The sequence below is a fragment of the Antechinus flavipes genome, chromosome 2 (genome assembly GCF_016432865.1).
Source record: "Antechinus flavipes isolate AdamAnt ecotype Samford, QLD, Australia chromosome 2, AdamAnt_v2, whole genome shotgun sequence".
Taxonomy (NCBI): Eukaryota; Metazoa; Chordata; class Mammalia; order Dasyuromorphia; family Dasyuridae; genus Antechinus; species Antechinus flavipes.
The window spans coordinates 655840075-655860620 of NC_067399.1; the positions used below are offsets into that span (position 1 = coordinate 655840075).

General features: G+C 41.2%; 1 protein-coding gene across 1 annotated transcript in view; it reads right to left on the reverse strand.

Annotated features, from left to right (window-relative positions):
• Positions 1-1360, reverse strand: part of HK1 (hexokinase 1) — a 99173-nt gene extending 97813 nt beyond the window's left edge. The window contains exon 1 of the mRNA XM_051982552.1: positions 1341-1360. The gene's annotated coding sequence lies outside the window, so the exon portion shown is untranslated. The remainder of the gene's footprint in view (positions 1-1340) is intronic.
• Between the last annotated feature and the right edge of the window lie 19186 nt (positions 1361-20546).

Sequence of the window (20546 nt, forward strand, 5' to 3'; positions counted from 1 at the left end):
TGACTTCTATTCTATCCTGTCTGACCACTACCTGTCCTAGGCAAGAGAAGAAAGAGGTTTTTAGAGTTAAAACAGTGTTATTTCATCTTCCAATCTTAAGATATTGTTGCTACTCCCTATATCTCTGGGTCTTTGCAGAAATGATTGAGTCCTCCATCCCACCTGAGCAATAATAACAAGGTTCTTGATCTTTCAAGATCAATCACCCACAAATGTGTCACCTCCATATTAATAAACTCTAAACTTATCTGATTACAATCCATTGGTTTTCCATCTCCCTACCATAGAATCCTAAACCTTATTTTTCATCCATATGGTGATCTTCAATCCCTTGACCCCAGTTTTCTCTCAGATATCATCTTTGCACTAGTCACACTCTCTCCCTTTTCTCATATTAACCCTTTAGTGACCCAATTCAACTCTTTATTGCCCTTTTCCCTTAAAACCCTTGCCCTCTTATCACATGGCCTATTGCATTCTGCCAAACTAACATCTAGGATCACTCCCACCATCTGCTGCCTTCATGTGCAGCTGAATAAAAGTGGAGAAAATTAAACAAACATTCTAATTCTGGCTCCACATTTATATTATGTACAAGTTTATATTATATAACCTCAACTGGGCCCTCACTGCTGTTAGGCAATCCTTCTATACCTCCCTTGGTAACTCCCTATCCCATTCACCATAGCTGATTGATCTCCATGTGCATCTCCCAGCAGGAGTCTATCCCTTTGAACTAGATGGAGAAAGATAGTTCCCCTCATTTCTTGTGTCAACCAGTCTTATTTTGTTATTGCTCCCCTTATTATCCTCTCCATTTAAGTCAATCTAGCCTGCTGATTATTTGCTATACATTATATCCTTTTTTCATCTCCAGGTCCTTGCAGAAATGATTCCTCCCTTCCCCCATAATTAGAATGTTCTCTTTCTTGGTCTCTGCCCCTTATTATTCCTAACTTTCTTCAAAGCATTTCTACAAGAAGCCTTCTCAAATCTCTTAGCTGTGACTTTGTATATATTTTGTATTTACTTTTCTGATGATATATTGTATCCCCTCAGTAGGAGATAAATTCTTTGAAAATAGAGACTTTTTTTCTTTTGCTTTGAATCCCCAGTATCTTTATGCTGGATGGATTGAATTCATCCCCTGGAAGATTACTGCAGTTTGGACTTTTTTTTTTTTGGACTCCTATTTATCAGTCCAAAGCAAGGGACAACAGAAGCTAAGAAAGGATGCTTTTAAAAATCTTACCTTTCCATAGTAGTAGGAAGGATGAAGGAGAACAGAAAATCAAAATAAACTTTACTAAGCAGAAAAAAAATACATTTGAAGTTCTTACCTTTGTGCCATTCAAGGGAGGAGTAATTATTGGCTCACACTCCTTAAACATTGAAGAAAAACAAGACAAGACAGAAAGTAAAATAAACTTTATTAAGCAGATTTGGATAGATGCATTGACAGACAATTCAGCCAGTTTTATGTCTATCAAATTCTTTCGAAGAAAGCAAATGGGCATATGGAAGGGTAGGAACGGGCTTTGGTTTAGGGCTAAAAGCTTTACATCCAGTGGCTCTAAAGAAGGAAAGGTCTAAAACTCTCCCTGAAAATAGCAGAGGTTTGACCATTGCTGAACAATCAGACTTTCCTATGTCTTTGTACTGGCAGGGGACAGTTTAGCTTAGGGTTTCTTCAACTTGGGGCCTATAGGTCACAGAAGACCTCTGAGGGAATTTTGGAGAAATACAGAAAGAGCTTCCAGGTTCATTAGCTATTATATTAAATCCACTCTTTTTAAAAAGATTTATTTATTCTGAATTTAACACATTCCAAATCAAATAAGCATTTTAATACCTCACTATAAAACAGAAGATTGTAGGTAAAACCAAGAATTTCTTTTATGTAGTGCCTATTTTCTTTTTTAGCTAAAATAGAGGAATGTCCAAATTGGTAGTTTCCCCGCTTTGCTTGTCCATTAGACTGTAAGATCCTTGAGGGCAGAATCTACTCATTTTTTTAAGAGAAAGAAACTGAGAGATTCAGTAATTTGCCCAGGCAGAACTTTCTATTTAAACCTGGAAAGGAATCTAAGAAACTGTCCAGTCAAATGCTTCTCTATCTACCAGATGCTCAGAGGCCCAGGGTCCAAGATCCCATATAATAAGGGTCAGAGCCATTGTTCAGCATCAAAGTAGACAAGATGGTTGCCTCTTGGAGGAGATGGACCAAAGTGGAGTGGGGGACAGATGGGGTGGTATTACGACTTCTGATTATCTCACATGTAATTCACTTAATTCTAGAGCTTATTGTACTGGAGGAATTCTACTTTAAGCCCTCCCTCTCATCCCACTGACATCAGAAAGAATGAATAAGCTGAAGAAAGCCACTGTAGAAATTTAGCCTTCAGAATATTAATAGGAAACAAAACCTACTTCAGTCATTTTAGGGATACAGGAACATGTCAGAAGCTAGATTTCCAGTCCAGAATTCTTACTGTCTTCTAAGTTCTTATTGTCAGAAGGAAGTCTATGAGAGGGACAACCACAAGGATTCTGGTGATTCAGAAAGGTCAAAGGGTTCTAGAACCATCAAGCCAGAGGAGGCAGGGACTCTAAAAGTCATCTATTTCAACTAATTCATTTTACATAGAAGGAAACTGAACCTCATCCAGTGAAGGGACTGCCAGTGGTGCACAGTCCATAAATGTGGGATCTGAACCTCTGGCTGCCCTACAAACTAACCATTAGACAACACTGCTTCCTCAAAGTTCACAGGGTTAAAGGATGGAAATCTCCCTCATTTTACAGAAGAGGACATTTAAGTCCAGAGGTTAAATGACCAGCCAGAGTTCTCACAGATAGTGAGTGGGAGTCTGGGATTTGAATTTCAGCTCAAGAGTCTCCAACTCTATTTCTTTCCATGACACCCTATTGCCAGTTTGAATTACTACTAGATTCATTTTCATTCAGTCCCTTGGATTCACGTCACTAATAAGCCAGAAGCAGTTCAGTCAGGTCATCAAAAAGCCACTTAAAGCAAATGGATTTTAACCTTCTGTCCTCCTTCTCCCCAGTCTTAAGGGTTAAACTAATTCTTTGATGAGCCTAGAGGGGTTAGAAAAGGGAAGACGATTTAATATGATCTGGGGAAATTTTACAGACTTTTGTCACACCTGGAAGATGTTCTGGGATCAAACATGATCAAATTCAGGCAGTGGTGGGATGATGGAGTTTAAAACTGGGAAGAAACTTAGGGATCATCTAAGGTGACCAAAAGAAGGTAAAGGATAGACCCTAAGTAACACGGGATGAGAGCTTATATTTTGAGCTTTGAAAAGACCTTAGCGAGCTTCTCATTCAAGCTGCTCAATTTATACATGAAACACTAGTATGATCTGAATTAGAATCTGAACCCAGATTTTCTGACAGCAGATTCTGCAATCAGCAGATTTAGGAAGGTGTAAGACTGTCACAGGTTAGAAGGAACCTGAGGATAGAATGATGGGCCGGAGAACACTTAGATAAGGAGAGGTTGACTGTGGGACTCACTATATTCAGCTGTGACTATGGATGGAAAGATGAAGAACCCAAATGAATGACCGAGTGAATGGAAAGCATTTATCAAGTGCTTACTATGTATGTTGGAAAGAAATAACTAAAAAGGGGGAACAGCCTGAGCCCTCCAGGAGTTGAAACTGGGACACCACACAGGAATTATCACACAGATGGAGAATGAAACAATAGAGTAGTCCACTAACAAACCTTTCCCAGAGGCCACAGTGGGGTCTGATTTGATTATAATTTTCTGAGATTGAGATGGAAGGAAGTGAACGGAAGGGTACTTGTAAGGTTGCACAGCCCTATATAACAAGGGTGAAGAAGGGCTCTCTGGTCCCAGAAAGAGATGGCTGAAGGACCCAGCTGGCTCCCAAGGCTGTGGAAGTTCAGTTTGGAGGGTAGCTGAAGCAACAACAGGAAACAAGGGTGGCAAGGAAGAAGATGGTCAGCCCCTATGACTGAATCCCCACGAACACCAAAGTCATCCTGGAAATGATATATATTTATAACCTTTGGGAAGAGGAAGGGGGAAGTAAAGTGTTGAAATACTAACAATCTCTCTCTATAAAGTGAAAAATTAATGTCCAGAGAGAGATTAGAGTAACCAACAGGTATAAAGCTAGATGGTGTCAAAGCCAGGGAAACAATTCATTCTAATGACCTTTGGGTGAGCTCCCATTACATGACAGCCTGTGTTCCCAAGGGAACATGATCTCGGCTTTTATCTTAAGCTAGCTAGTGGTCTTAATCATCTGTCCATAGAGAGGCCCCTAGCATGTCATGGTAGAGACAATGCTAGCCTTGGATCCAGCAAGACTGATTCCTGATGGCTGTGTCACCCTGGGTAAGCTGTTTAATCTCTCTGTGTTCTAGGAAACTCTGTTCTGAGTTGTAGAGAGGGCGCCCACCCTTTGCTGGGAGAAGGGGCTGATTATATCCGTGAAATCACTCACAGTCACCTTTCCCTTTCATTTCTTGAATGTGTTTTCTTTCCTTAATTAATTAGTAAGCTCCTTGAAGGCAAGGACTCTAATAATGAGTTCCTATTTATTTTTTAAAAAAGAAGAAGAATTAAAGGTTTGCAAAGCACTTTCTGTCAAGTAGAAAGGTCGGGTATTATTGTCCCCATTTTACAGAATAGGAAATAGCCAGATAACTTGCCGGGAGTCAGGTGGCTTATGAGCTGTCCAGCCTGGATTTGAACACAGGTGTCTCGATTCAAGATCCAGGGCTTTCCCGAAGCCACGTCGTACCTTACGCATCTCTATCAGAGAAGGACGTTGCGAACTACTCCAGTTCAAACACAAGGACGAGGGTGAGAAAAATGGAATCAAGAAACAAGGCAGTTATCACACCTAACATGAACGGTAGGTGGCGCCACAGTGCACAGAGCTCCGGGCGGGAGTTCGGAAGGCACGAATGAGTTCAATTTTGATCTCAGTTACTTCCCAGTCGTGTGATTCTGGACAAGTCAACTACTTGCCTCAACTGTAAAATGGGGATAATGACGGCACCTCCTTCGTAGGATTGTTATGGTGATCAAATGAGATAATTTTTGTAAAGTGCTTAGCAGAGCGTCTGGCACATAGTAGGCACTAAATAAATGCTTATTCCCTTTCCTTAGAAGATGCTCATTAAAGATCCGTTGGTTCAGTTAAATAAATCATCCTTATCTCTTCTGATATGATTATCTCAGGGATGAAACAATAGTCGCTGGAGACCCTGAATATATAGGGAAAGGAGTAATTTCTTGAGAAACCTGACCTAGCCATAAAAATAACCGTAATTCACATTTATATAAGTCTTTAAGACTTCAAAGTATTTTCCTCATAGGAGGTCAAAAGAGGGGAGGGTATTATCTCCCCCTGACAGATGGACTTGGCCATGGTTTCCTAACTCAGGACTTAAACACTGATCTCTTGATTCTCTAAATCTATCACATTGCCTCTACTGCTCATTATCCCTAATAAAGAATGAACTAAGGGATAGACAACAGAACAAATTCGCCATCTCCTGCAGAAACGTAGCAGATATAAAACAGTGGCCACAACAAGGCTGCTCAAAAAAGCCTAGAAATCCCTCCAGTCATAAAATGCTTGACACCCTCACCAAAGTGGGGAGACATGGCAACCATGGACAATGTTGACTTAGCACTTAAACTCACTTATAAGACATTCTAGAAGGAGGAAGAGGACTGCAGGTAGGAACATATCATATAATGTAGAACATATTTAACATCAGATTTTTCCAGGTGTTGGGTGGCTTCTCCCCCACCTCCTTTTTTATTATTTTTTATAAAAGATTGCTCTTTGGAAGGGTGAAGAAGGAGACACTTACTGGAAATGTAAGCAATATAAAGACTAGAGATATCAAAGCAAATGTATTTTAAGAAAATATTTTGGAAGATAATGGTAGAAGATCACAAACAATAACAGTGATGAGTAGGGGAAGAGAAATTGAGTTTCCCTGAAAGTGAATCCTAATAAAACTACATCATTTCCAGGGTGTTGATAAGTGAAATAAGAAGAAATACAGCAAAGGATGAAAATGGAACAAATCTATTAGCATTTCTATAACAAACTATTTTCACTGGTGGAAGAATCATTCTAAACCCAAATGTTTCAGGTCCTGATAAGTTCTATGAACAAGTGGATATAGTGCTATGGGAAACAAAAAGACATGGACTAAGCTAGAAAAGGAAATCTCTGTCAAGGGGGTGCAATTTTGAAAGCAATGAGAAATTCATTTTCAATATTTTTTTTTTCTGAGGCAATTGGAGTAAAGTAATTTGCCCAAGGTCACACAGCTAGGAAGTGTTAAGAAGCTGAGGTCACAATTGAACTCAGGTCCTTCTGACTTCAGAGCAGCTATCCTAATTACCCCCATTTTCAAGATCTTTAAAGGAGGGAAAGATATTAAATGATAAGTGGGGATATCACAAACATTATTATAAGGGGGAAAAAGTGATCAACAGAACATGTGCTCATTTTCTTATCTCCATCTTTCTTATTTTTATGAAAATAACAAATCAATAAAATTGATGTTTGCCACTTTCATGGAGGATTCTTGAATAGAAGTCAAAGATTCCTTTTAGATGGGGAGATTTTCCAGTTGTAATAAGTAGGTGACATTGCACCAAGTGCACCAAACAGCAGAGTAGCAGACTCTTCTTTATGAAATCCCCAACCACTCAAAAGAGTTTGTCCTGACAATCCACACAAGAAACACCAAATGGATGAAGAACGCCTCTTGCCTAGCTTAGAACTTGCGATTGTATTTATGGCCTATTGAATCTGTCCATCTGTACATATACTTTGGAAAGATATTGTAATGGACAGTGAGCTGATCCCTGAATGGAATCAGATAAAATCAGATTGGGTGGCTTGAACAAATTGGGGAGCACTTTCGGTGATTCCAAGAACCTCCCATGTTGCTTACATTTCTATTCTTTCTATGATGTCCTATGTGGCCGTGAAATATGGAAAGAAGGAATAAATGATTGAAAAAGCATGTATTTAATATGATATGCCAGGCCCTGTGCTAAGCACTGGGAATAGAAATGTAAACAAGCAAGATAATTCTTATCCTCAGAGAGAGTTTATATTCCATTAGAAGATAACACACACGGATGTCCAGGAGGAATAAGAGAAATCAGAGAAAATTGTGGTTTTCATAGCCTTTCCCAGGATGGTCATGTAGATCTGCTATTAATTGAATAGCATGGAGTGAGTGGGCCAGGAATTGGAATTGGAGAACTGCAGAAAGTTACATGATATATCAGTATTTTCTTCTTTCCCCCATATTCGCGTTATGAATATCTGATCTCCTCTGATAGAATGTAAATTCCTAAAGGGGTGAGAGTGTTTTGTTATCCTTGTACCCCCCCCCAAGTGTAATAAGTAGATACTTAAGAAATGCATTGTTGACTAACTAGTTAATTGATTTAGAATTGCAGAAAGTTGTATGATATATGCATGTGTGTGTGTGTGTGTGTATGTATGTATATCTGTGTCCCAGCAAAATAAGATCAGTGCTCATCATTTACAATGCCAGGTCTGGAGTCAGGAAATCCCGAGTTCAAATCCAGCCTCAGATACTTACTAGATACTTACTTAGACCTTAGACTTTAAACTTCACCCTGTTTCCCTCAGTTTCCTCATCTGTAAAAAACAGGCTGGCCAAGGAAATGGCAAAGTACTCCAGTAAATCTGCCAAGAAAACCCCAGTAGGGTCACAAAGAGTAGGACATGAGTAAAGAACTGAACAACAACAATAAGGTGTGATGAGGCTGTGTCCCTGTGAAAAAGGAAGTTGTAAAAGTTCCTGAGATCCCTGCCAATGCTAAGTATGATGAGGACCTTGTATAATTTACTTTCCCTCTCTGGAGCTCACTTCCTTTATTTAGAAAGTGAGAGGAATTATGCTAAATCAATTAACTAGTTAGTCAACAATGCATTTCTTAAGTATCTACTTATTACACTTGGGGGGGGGGTACAAGGATAACAAAACACTCTCACCCCTTTAGGAATTTACATTCTATCAGAGGAGATCAGATATTCATAACGCGAATATGGGGGAAAGAACAAAATACTGTCAAAGTACATGTTTGGAAGGAAACAATAAGAGTCCCTTGGAAGATCTGAGCAAATCTTGAAGGAAACATTTTAAAGAAGTAAGGAACGGAAGGAAATCTCTTCTAGGCAAGGGGGCAGTCAGGACCAGTCATGGAGAAGGAAGATGAAGGGCTGTGTAGAAGCAGCCATTTGGACTGGAGCATATAGTACAGCAAGGAGCCTAATGGGTAATTAGGATGGAAGAGTAAATCAGAGTCAAGACATGAAGGATTGTGAAGAAGGCCGGAGATTCTTTCTAGCTCGAAATCTAGAACCCTGCGCTTCTTTGTATTCATCAATCATTTATCAAGCAAGGAACTCTGGATAGGTGCCTTTACCTCAGTACCTTAACTTAGTCCACTGCCTTTTATTTTCCTCATCTGGAAAAAGGGGGCAGAAGCAGAGACTTCTTTAGAAGAAGCTGCTCTAAAAGAGTAGATAGATTTATTTTACCTTTGGGTCAAGAGCCCATTTTAGGCTCTAGGAGAAGAAATCAAATGGAGCACAAAATATCTTTTAATTTATTAATTGCCAAATAAAGAAAAGGAAATCAACCCCAGAGAGGAGAGAAGGAGTCACAGGACCACTTTCTTGGCTTTAGTTTCTAATGAGCAGAGAACCACAGCCTCCAGCCACCATAGCAAGCCTTGGTGAGGAGTTAGCAATTGCCTGGGGCTGGAAATATCTTTGATCGAGAGGCCCAGGCAGGATTCCTAAGACCTGGAGCTCATTTAGAGCTCCTTTGTCAGCTCTTCTCATTTCACAGGTGAGGAGGCAAAGGCCATATATGACAAAGGGAAAGCAAGGTTAACAAAAATGTTTTTTCTTTTTTTCCTATTCAAGTTTACAGACTCCTTGATCTCTGGTCCAGGTTAAAAACCCCAGAAATGCTTAATCTTCGCCTGTGATCTGCCTGTGATAGACTGATTGATTGATTGGAAGCAAAGAACTTTGGGTCCAAAGTCCACATTTACTATTAACTGTGTTACCTCTGGCAAGCAGATTTACCTCTGTCCTCTGTAAAATGACAGGTGGTGCAGTGGATAGAGCATAGGACTGGGCAGTCAGGAAGACCAGACATTCCTTCCCTGGCTGTGTGAGTTCTAAGCCAGTCACCTCATTTCTTTGAGCCTCAGTTTCCTGATCTGTAAAATGGATGCAAAAATACTGACTAGCCAAATGGAGCCACAACAACATAAAAAGCTCACCGTGGTCAAACTAGGAGGAAAGTCATGGACCCCTCTGGCAGTCATTCTGGTTAAGCCTATAGACCCCTTTTCAGGTTAATGATTTAAATGCAGAGGATTGGAATAAAAGCAAAGTTAGTGGACATTGTGATGTCATTTTTTCCCACCCAAGTTCACAGACTCCCTTAAATCTGCTCATGGACCCCAACTTCAGAATCCCTGATCTGGAAGTTAAGAAGGAATGCATAGGACAACTTACACATCCCAAACGATGGCAGCTCTGTCCCATTGTAGTTAATGGGAGGGTGGGCGATCTGGACCTCCGCTCCTTTCTCCTCAGTCAGCCAGCTGGTGAAGGTCAGATTGAGGAGGAAAGAAGAGAAGATAGACAGACTCAGGTTCTAACCTGTTTCCTACCTGCGTGCCTCAGTTTGTCCAAACCTCACCCTTGGGTTCTTCCCACTTCAAGAGGCTTTGATGCTAAGGGGTTCCCTGGCAGTTGACTGAGGATGGCCAATCCACCACAGACTGGTGTCTGCCAACAGACCACCATCCTTCCTTGTGGGAATTTCTATTTGTAGCCCATGGTTAGGAACTGCTCTCAAGGACATATTGTCCTTTTCACCAACTAAAGACTTTAAAGGGTCTTAAAGATAGAGCTAGAAGGGACCTGAGTAACTATCTCGCCCAACCTTCTCATTTTACAGATGGGGAAACTGAGATCCAAGTCAGTTAAGTGATTTGTTCAAGGTCTTCCTGACTCCAAATCCAATGTCCCATCTACTACATCATTATTCTTGGCCTAGTTTAGCGGGAAAAACACTAATTTTCCAGTCAAATAATCTAGGTTAAAATCTTGTCTCTATTCCTTACTAGCTACAAGCTCCCTCAGTCAAGATAATTGATCTCCCCAGGCCTCAGTTTCCTCATCTGTAAATTGAGACAGTGAGACTAGATGGTCTCTGAGGTTCCCTCCTGTTCTGAACCTCTGAGCCCATTCTTCCTAATAGAAAGGATAATTTCAAGGAAAGTATCAAACAGTGGGTAATTATCATTTCTGTTTTGATTTGACATATATTTGGTGACTTTCTAAAATGTCCGATTGCATTTAAATAATATTTGATTTTTATTAATAATAAGAATTAGTTGCATTTCCAGAAAAATTTCCAACCAATAGATAATAGGAGATTGTGAAAGAGAAAAAGGGCAGAAGCATCCTGCCCATTGGAGGAAAGACACTGGGAATTTAACATTTGACACAGAAAATCCGCAGCATTATCATGAATGGGTCATGTATGGAAATGAAACGGGGAAAAAATATATTCCTCTGACAAAAGGCTCCACGCCCATTTGCATAGTGAATTTTTGGGCAAAAGATAGTGAATGAAGGGATTTGTGACCATGCGGTTGATGTAACTGATGACAGCTAAATAATACTCTAAAGTTTGCAAACGGTACTGCAGGGACCATCATTCCCATTTCACAGATGACAAAATTGAAGTTCAGAGAATATCAATGACTTGTCCAAGTTCATACAGTAGGGGAGATGAAATCAAACCTACATCTTCTAACTTTCAAGTCTAGAACTCCCAAGTCATTATCCCATTATCCCATACTGCCTCTCAAAAAATCACAACAAGTATGTTAACCACCACATCAGGACCCTTTTGGAAGCTTCCCACTGAAGGCAGATAATCCTGGCAAATGGACTGAAAACTGACATTGAATGATAACAGGATTGATTTAAGAATAATAAACGTCACGGTGTTCTCTTGTAGTCTACTCTTGGGAAATGACTTAGACAGGCAGACATCCTGTGACTTTTTCAGGGATGCAGGACTATATTCCCCCTTCCCCACCCGCCCCGTCTCCAGCATCCTTCCATCTGCTGTCTTCCCTACTAGAATGTAACTCATGGAGACCAGGAATTGTCTTTTTTACTTCAATTTATATTCTCAATGCTTAGTTGCACTTTTCATAGACTAAGCATTTAACAATCTATCATCTATCTAACATCTATTTTATGTCACATGTCAATCTATCTCAACTGTTATATCTATCATAGCTATTATCTATATCTATCATATTGTATATCTATTTATCATATCTGTCTTCCATTTTATCTAGCATGTATCAGTTTATCTAATCATCTATTACCCATTATATCTAAAATATCAATTGATCTCAACTGTCTATATCTATTATATCTATCATATTCAATCCTCTACTTATGATTATTATAGCTACCATTTATCTATCATCAATTTATCTATATCTCTTATATCTATAATCTATTATATTAATTTCTATCTATATTGTATCTATCATCTATCCATATCTATTTTATCTATCATCACTATTATTAATCTACATCTGTTATATCTATCATCTATTTATCATCTCTATCATCTATTATACTTATCAAATATCAATCACCTATCTAGTCTATTATATCTATCATCTATTTGTCTGTCAGGTCAAGTCTTGGACCCAGGTCTTCCTGGCTCTCTAGTCTTTTTCCTATGCTGACCCTGAACAAACATAGAATATGGATTCATCAATCAACTCCTTGACAGTTTTTGGACAGGTTTTGCTTTTTGGAAAGGCAATTTGGTGGAATGGTTACTGTTGGATCTCGAGTCAGGAAAAAACTAAATTTAAATTCCACATCAGACACACACAATGTGTGACCCTGGGAAATTGACTTAATGCCTTTAAGATTCCTTTTCTGCAAAAAGAGAAGAATAATTGTATCTAACCTCCCGGGGTTCCCTTGAAGATCAAAAGGGATAATGAGTGTCAAGTGTTTTGCAAACCTTAAAGGACCATAGAAATGTTAATTATTCTTGTGCTCCGCCCCCCCACCTCCCACTAGGCCTGGAAGAACTCAGTAGATACTTAATTCTTGTTTAAATTATTTGCTGAAGGGAATAATAAACAAGGGAAAGTATGCATATTCATTGAAAAGGTTAAGTTAATTTGTCCCAGTGTGAGCTAACCTTAGTGACTCCTTTTCTAGAATGAGGGGACTTATGCATTATTTATTCAACATTTATTAATTAATTACCTATGGTGTGCAGAATACTGAGCTTGATAACATGTGGATTAGATGCTAGCACTGCTGTCCAGAAGGCTACTGTCTAGTAAGCACTCCTCCTCCTCCTCTCCCCCTCCCTTCATCCTCACGGCCGACCCCCAAACTGTTGTCCTGGTGGATCAATCTGGCAACATCTCCCTAATCACCCCCCATCTCCATTCTTTCTCTTGGGGCATTGACCCAACCCCAGAGCAGGCCCTTCTCATTTCAACTCTTAATTACTGTCAGAGCTCTCTTCTCTCCCCACTCCAATCCATTCTTGATTCAGCCACCAAAGGGATTTCCCTAAAGCTCCTAAAAAGCTCCACTTTTTTCTAAAATGACTATGACATCTCCTATCAAGTAAACTCCAGTGGCTCCCTGTCACCTCCAGGATCCAATACAAAATGCTCTTTTTGGCATTCAGCTCCCCTTCACTTCCTTCACTTCACACCTTACTCCCCAACATGTACCCTTCAATCCAGTGACCCTCACCTCCTGGCTGTTCCATCTCTCAGCTCCGGGCATTTTCTATGGCTATCCCCCATGCCTGGAAAGCTCTCCCTCTTCTGCTCCCTTTACTTAGACCTCTCTGCTTCCTTTAAGTTCCGACTAACATCTCACCTCCCAGAGGAAGCTTTCCCCATCACCTCTTCATTTCGTTGTCTTCCCCCTCAATCATTTCCTATCTGTTCCACATGGAGTGCGCCTGTCCACATTCTATGTGTTTACATATCCATCAGATTGTAGGCTCTTGGAGGACAGGGACTATCTTTTGCCTTTTTTTGCATCCCCAGTCTTTCACAGAGTACGAAATATTTACTGACTGACTAATAAATATAAACAATAACAAAAACAACAACAATAGCTAGCATTTTAGCTTATAATCAAAGGGAAGAAATAGCAGAGAAGAGAACTGAGGATCTATTTTCCAACAATGTGGTCTTGGTCATCTTCCTGAACCTTGTGGAGTAGAAACGACAGCTCCTATAGATACTCCTATCCACAAGTACACTCAATTCCTCTAACCAATCAATTAGTTAAGAAGCATCTGTTAGCAACTATTTTGTATCACTTGCTAGGGACAAAGACAAAAGTAGCAATGCTCGCCCTCAAAATGCTCACCCTCAAAATGCTCCCTTTATATCAGGGGAGACCAGCATAGAGCAGATATATAAAAAATAAATCCCAAATTATTTGGGGCTGGAGGGGGTTCAGGAAAGGGTTTCTGCTGAAGGTGGCCTTTGCACTGGGTCTCAAAGAAAAGAAGAAATTCTAAGAGGCAGGGACGAGGAGGGAGTGTGTTCCTGGCAGGAAGCACAGCCAATGCAATGGCCGGGAGATGGGAGGAACAAAGGGATCAGTTTGAGAAAGGACAGTAATGGATAATGTTGGAAAGGTTTGATGGGGGCAGGATGGACAGGTTTCAGAAGCCAGAGGGTTGATAGGTTAGCCTGATGGGAATAGGGATCTGACATTCGAACGTATATGTTAGCAAACCTTAGCCATCATCTACTCTTGTATTCCCCCAAACATATCATGATCCCTGAAATGTGGCACTGCTTCAGATCCTTGACAACAGCTAACAGGTGCCCTCTGGAGGCTTCTCTTCTACAGAGAATCACTCTCAGTGCCTTCCCCTGATCCTCAAGGACCTTTCGCATCCTGCTTGCTTTCCTCCAGAAGCTCCCCAGCTGATCACTGTCCTTCCTAAACTGTGTTGTCCAGGACTGAACACAACTCTGCATGAGGAGACTACAGTAGGACTTTTTAATCACCCTGTTCCCAGAAGCTCTGTCATTTTGGTGTAGCCCAGACTTCGCTAGTTTTTCCAGTTGTTAAATAATGCTGCTTGTGGTCCACTAAAACCCCCAGATCTTTTTCAGAACAATTGCTGTCTAACCGTGATTCCCCTATCTTGAGCTTGTGAAATGGATTTTTTAGACCTGTGTGCAAGATTTTTCTCTACTGAATTCTTAGTCAGTTCTAGCCTGAATCCACATATTCACAGAGAATCTTTGTATCCAAAGGGATCTCAGGGTCCAGCTAATCCACCCTGTATCTGAGAAGATTTGCTTCCTACAACACACACAGGTATCCAGCTTTGCTTGAAGATTTATTTATTTTTATTATTTTAGTTTTTTTTGCTGAGGAAATTGGGGTTAAGTGACTTGCCCAGGGTCACACAGTTGGGAAATGTTAAGTGTCGAAGATCAAATTAAGTGTCAAACTCAGGTCCTCCTGACTTCAAGGCTGGTGATCTATCATAGCGCCACCTAGCTGCTCCCTCCCTGAAGATTTTTAATCTCGCTCATTGAGATAGTTCATTCCACTTCTGCTCAGCACCAATGGCTAGGAAGTTCTTGCTTAAATTAAGAGAAAAACTTCCTTTTTGCAAAATGATGCCAGAACTTCTAGGACTGCCCTCTCAGGCCAGGTGGAAGACTTTAACCACATCCTCATCCTAAGTCCTCTCTTCTCTAGTCCAAACATCTCCAGGAGCTCCTAAAAAGGATCTTCCTATCAGCCAATCAAGAAACATTCATAAAGCACCTACTAGGTGTCAGGCACATGGCAAAATCTCCAGACCCTTCCCCATCAGGGTATTACTTACTCCGGGTCACTCAATGTTGAATACCCAAGATACAGTGCATCCTCTAGGAAACACCCCACCCCCACCCCCACCTTGGAAGTCAATGCTCTGGACAAAAGGCCTGATTGTTCTCTCCCAGTTAAGCCCCTCCCACTTTAGAGAGGAAACTGTGACCTGCCACCCAGAGGAAGACCAGTAACGAAGAGGGGGCAGGACTGGAATCTGAAGGGGTGCAGCTTCCCTGCGGAGCCCCCCTTGCCTCTCACATACCCGTTTCCGGTTGCCTTTTGTTATAAGCTGTTTGTTTGAGTTTTCATTTTTCCACAAGGACAGCACATGCCCTCTCCTGTAATCCCCCCAAGTTTTCTTGGTGGGAGCAGGAACCCTGGATCTATTTGCCCTTTTCCTCGTCCGTCTGCTGCCACAAAGCTCCGGGCAAAAGTCCTTCAGTTAGTTGGTGGGTGCTCTGATAACAGAAGGACAAAGATGCATTTGTCAGAAAAGCAAGGCTCTCAGAAGGGCCTGGACTGGCCTGGCTAAGCCAGTACAGGCAACAACAACAAAAAAAAAGGGGACTGGCTGGAGGCGTGTTACAATGGTCCAGAGAGGAAATCATGGGATCCACTATGTGACCTTAGGGAAGTAATTTCCATTTCCCCCACCTCCTATTCTGTGTAAAATGAACAACAGAGCCATAATTGGGAATTTTTGCCCCCGGGGACAAGCAAAGTAGCAAGAATAGCTCAGTTGCTCTTAGTTATAGCTCTGATGAAGTTTGGATTAGATCATTTGATGTTTATAAGTCAGTTTCAGAGGGGTGAGTCTCTGAAATGGATGGGAAATAATAATTTTTTATGTTTTAAACATTATTACTTCATACTATTTTATTCTAATTCTATGTAAGGCTAGTTTCAACATTCATCTTTGTAAGAATTTGAGCTCCAAATGTTTCTCCTTCTCTTCCCCCCTTCCTTCCATCCTTCCCCAAGCTAGCAAGCAATCTTAAATAGATTTTAATAGATTTAATAGGTCTTTAAAAGATTAAACATGTGCAATCGTGTTGAACATATTTTCACATTCATCATGCTGTGAAAGAAGACTCAGAACAAAAGGGAAAAACCACGAGGAAGAAAAAGCAAACAAACAAATAAAAATAGTGTTCTTGAATCTTCATTCAACCCCATAATTCTTATTCTGAATGTGGATTACATTTTCCATCACAAGTCCCCTGGAACTGCCTTGGATCCCCCACATTGCTGAGAAGAGCTAAGTCTATCATACTTGATCATTGCACAATGTTGCTATTACTGCATACAATGTATTCCTGCCTCTGCTCACTTTACTCAGTTCAAATAAGTCTTTCTAGATTTTTTTGAAATTTCCCTGCTCATCATTTCTCTGAGCACAGCAGTATTCCATTATCTTCATATCCCATATTTTTTTCCAACCATTCCCCAATAGAGCGACATCCCCTCAATTTCCAGCTCTTTGGCACCACAAAAAGAGCTGCTATAAATGTTTTTGCACACAAAGATCCTTTCCCTTTTATTTTTACGATCTCTTTAGGATATAAGCCCAATAGAAGCACTACTGGATCAAAAAGTATGCATAGTTTTAGAGCCCTTTGGGCATCATTCCAAATTGCTCTCCAGAATGGCTGGATCAGTTCACAACTCAATCAACAAAAATGCATTAGAAACAATTCGCTTTAGTTCCAATTTTTCTACATCTTCAACATTTTTTTCTTTTTTTCTTTTTGTCATATTGATCAATCTGATAGGTATGAGTTGGTACCTGGGATTTGTTTTAATTTGAATTTCTTTAACCAATAGTAATTTAGAATATTTTTATATGACTATGGACAGTTTTAATTTCTTTTTAAAAATATTTTTTTTTATTATAGGTTTTTATTGACAGTACATATGCATGGGTAATTTTTCAACATTGTCCCTTGCATTCACTTCTGTTCCAACATTACCCTTCCCTCTCTTCCCCCTTCCCCTAGATGGCAGGCAGTCTCATACACATTAAACATGTTAAAGTATATCTTAGATACAATATATCTGCACAGATCTGTACAGTTCTCTTGTTGCACAAGAACAATCAGATTCAGAAGGGAAAAATAACCTGGGAAGAAAAATAAAAATGCAAGTAGTCCACATTCATTTCCCAGTGTTCTTTCTCTGGGTGTAGCTGATTCTGAACAGCTTTAAATTCATTTGAAAACTGTCTGTTCATATCTTTTGGTCATTTATCAATTGGGAAATGATTTGTATTCTTATAAATTTGACTGAAGTTTCTATATATTTGAGAAAAGAGGTCTTTGTCAGAAACACTGGATGGAAAAATTAATAGGAAATATTATATGTACTTTTCACTACCTCAAACATTTCCTTCAATTATTTTAAAATATGATTCTGAGAAAAGATCACAGGCTTCACCAGAGTACCAAAGGGGGTCCATGAAATTAAAAAAAAATGAATCCCTGCCCTGGAGGACTTCTGGGGTTCCTTATAACCCTAAATCTGCAGAAAGGAGTAGCTCCTCAACGTCAATAGAGTTTCTCATTTGATTCACACAACGGTCCACACACCAGGCAGGGCAGGAACTCATGGAATCCTCAAACGCCAGGACTTTCTCATAGCTGGTGGTGTTTTCAGAAATACTTTTGTTTAATCCATTGGGGAGAAGGAGAAAGTTGAGTTTCAAGTCATTTTTTCAGTCATGTCTGACACATCACGATCCCATTGGGAACTTTCTTGGCATTTTTTTTTCATTTCCTTTCCTAGCTCTTTTAAGATTCTAGAAGGGGAAAGTGAGGCAATCAGGGTTAAGTGACTTGGCCAGGTAAGCTGGTAAGTGTCTGAGGCCAGATTTGAACTCACAAAGATGAGTTTTCCTAACTCGAAGTCCAGGAAGGGATTGTACAAGGTGGTGGTGAGGGGCTAAGCCTTTCAAGACTTGGAAGCAGGAAGCTCAGAGGGGACAAGATACTTCAGTTTGATAAGTAGCATAGGACCTGAGTTCAAATACTGACCCTAACATTCCTGATATAACCTCCAGCTATTCATTTAGGTCTCAGTTTTCTCATCTATAAAATGAGGCAATAGGACTATATGCCTCTAAGGTCTTCTCCTGCTCTAAATCAGTCAGTCTAAGAAGTCCTTTTGCATTTTTAGGCAATTCTCCACTGGGTGGAGGGAGACCCCCTTGCAGTGACTTTGGTTCTAGATGCATTTTCTGGAATCAGAGAATCCTGGAAGTGGAAGGGATCTCAAAGCCCAACTAATCCAACTTGAACAGGAAATCTTGTCACCATCACTCTTAAAGATGTCATGACTGACTGAACGAATAAGCATTTATTAAATGCTCACTATATACCCAGCATGATGCTAAGTGTCAGGGTTACAAATACAGAGCTGAAGAGATCACATGGCCACGCTCAGTTCGTCCTTTCTCAGATCCTGCAGCCTTTACTATCTGGCAGGGACTTTGGAAGGGATCGTCTGAGATAAGATCAGGTAGGGTGAGTCTTCCAGCGATGGGGAGCTCATTACTTTTCCAAGATCATACTTAGCATTAGAGCTCAAGGAGACTTTGAAGATCTAATCTTTCACTTCATAGATGAGGAAACTGAGGATCAGGACACTGCCCCAGGAATCAAACATTATCCTGCTTCTCCACATTCTATGGTCCTCCGCATGGCCAAGAATCACACAAGATGGTGGTTGACTCCCAGGATGTAGAAGTGGAAAGAACTCAGAGAGAACTCAGAGCCCCTACCCTGGTGGAGAAAATGTCCCCGCATCTCTGGACCTGACTAGTCCCAAAGAACTGCGGATTTCAGGGTCTGAGGAACTGGGTTCAAATTCTGATTCTACCACTTATTACCTGTGTGACTCCTCTGGGCCTCAATGTCCCTATTTGCAAAATGAGGGGTTTCATGGTCCCCTCCAGTGAGAACTTTATGACTATTCATTAACCTAGACAGTTACTTTTCTGAAGAGCACAACATGTCCACTCCCCCCCCCAAAAAAAGAAAAGAAGTAGCCCCAGAAGACCTGCCACACTCACTCACTGTGAAATGTCGCCTCTGAACCATCCTCAGCCAGAGGAGCCTCAGGACCGAGGAGCCGAAGGGCAGGATCCCTGGCTCGGGGAACTCTCGCAAGTGCCCAGTTCATTCACGGGTGCCGATGAGCCTGGGAAGGGCCCTTGCCAGAGCATGTCCTGGTCAGACAGATGAACTCCATCTCCCGACAGCTGAAAGACCCGGTCAGCTCCGGGGTCCCCCCAACCCCTTTTCAGCACCAGCCTGCAGATGTGTATTGAACTCAAGCCTGGCCAGCGCTGGAAGCCAAAGACTTGCTAATCTCGAGGGAAAAATGTTAGCAATGTGCTCCCACAGTGTCCTGGCCTGGGAATCACGGAGTGGGGAGAGAGGAGGAGGAGGGGCTGGCTTCTCAGTCCATATCCCCCGACCCCCTCCTCCCAGGGCTGGCCGGTCCCCTTCGGGTGGCCCTTGGACCACTGGGGAATAGGAATGGCCGGCCCCAGCTGCCCGCCTCTGCTCCATCTCCGGAGAGGCCCCCTGGATGCCAAGAAGTGACTCGGCACTCTGACCAGTGAAGGCCTGGAACTGGCTCCTGCTCTCCATCTGCTCAGGACAGCCCTTTGTGAGAAGTCCAGTATTGTCTGGGACACAAAACATGGCTAGGACCCAAAACACCAACATTTAGCAGTAAATGATGAGCATCTGTCCTGTTCCAATCGCTCAGTGCCCCCCAAATCCACTCCCTCTTCATCTTCACTTCTCAGAAGCTTCTGCTTTCTTCAGCCTTCAGCCCACGGCCAGGGGGCTATTTGGTCTCCATCCCTGGCAAGTAACTTCTGCTTCCTTAAGCCTTCAGCCCACGGCCAGGGGGCCGTTTGATCTCCATCCCTGGCAAGTTCTAAACATTTGCCAGACATTCGCTGAGATGAACCACAGCTTGATCCATGAGGGTTGATGGAGCACCTCCAGGTTAGCTTGTCAGAGACACGTTCCGTGGGAGACACGAAAAGGGCTGGTGAAAAGACACGGGGTCCCTGCCTTCAACAGGCTTACAGTTCAGAGGGGGAAATAACATGTGCATGGGGAAAATTAACAGAACAATATAGAGTAAATAGGAAGGGTATCAAAGAGTGAGTCACTGGGGGGCTGTGGGCAAGTTTCTATCTCAGTTTCTGTAACTGCAGAACTTTGTAGTTTTAAACCTGCTCCAACTCCCCTCATTTTACAGATGAACATAACTGGCCCCACAGAAAATATGGGATTTGGATAAGGTCAATAAATGGCAGGGACTGGATCCCAGTCCAAATCCAGTAATCCCTTTCAAGATACTGACCTTTTCTTGAATTTAATTTTTGTTTCCTTCTCCTACTGTGCCTGTCCCATAAATGAGGTATTGTAGGGTATTTGATTTTAAATATAACAAATCAGTATTTCACGTATTTGTGATTTTCTTAGTGTGGTCACTCTC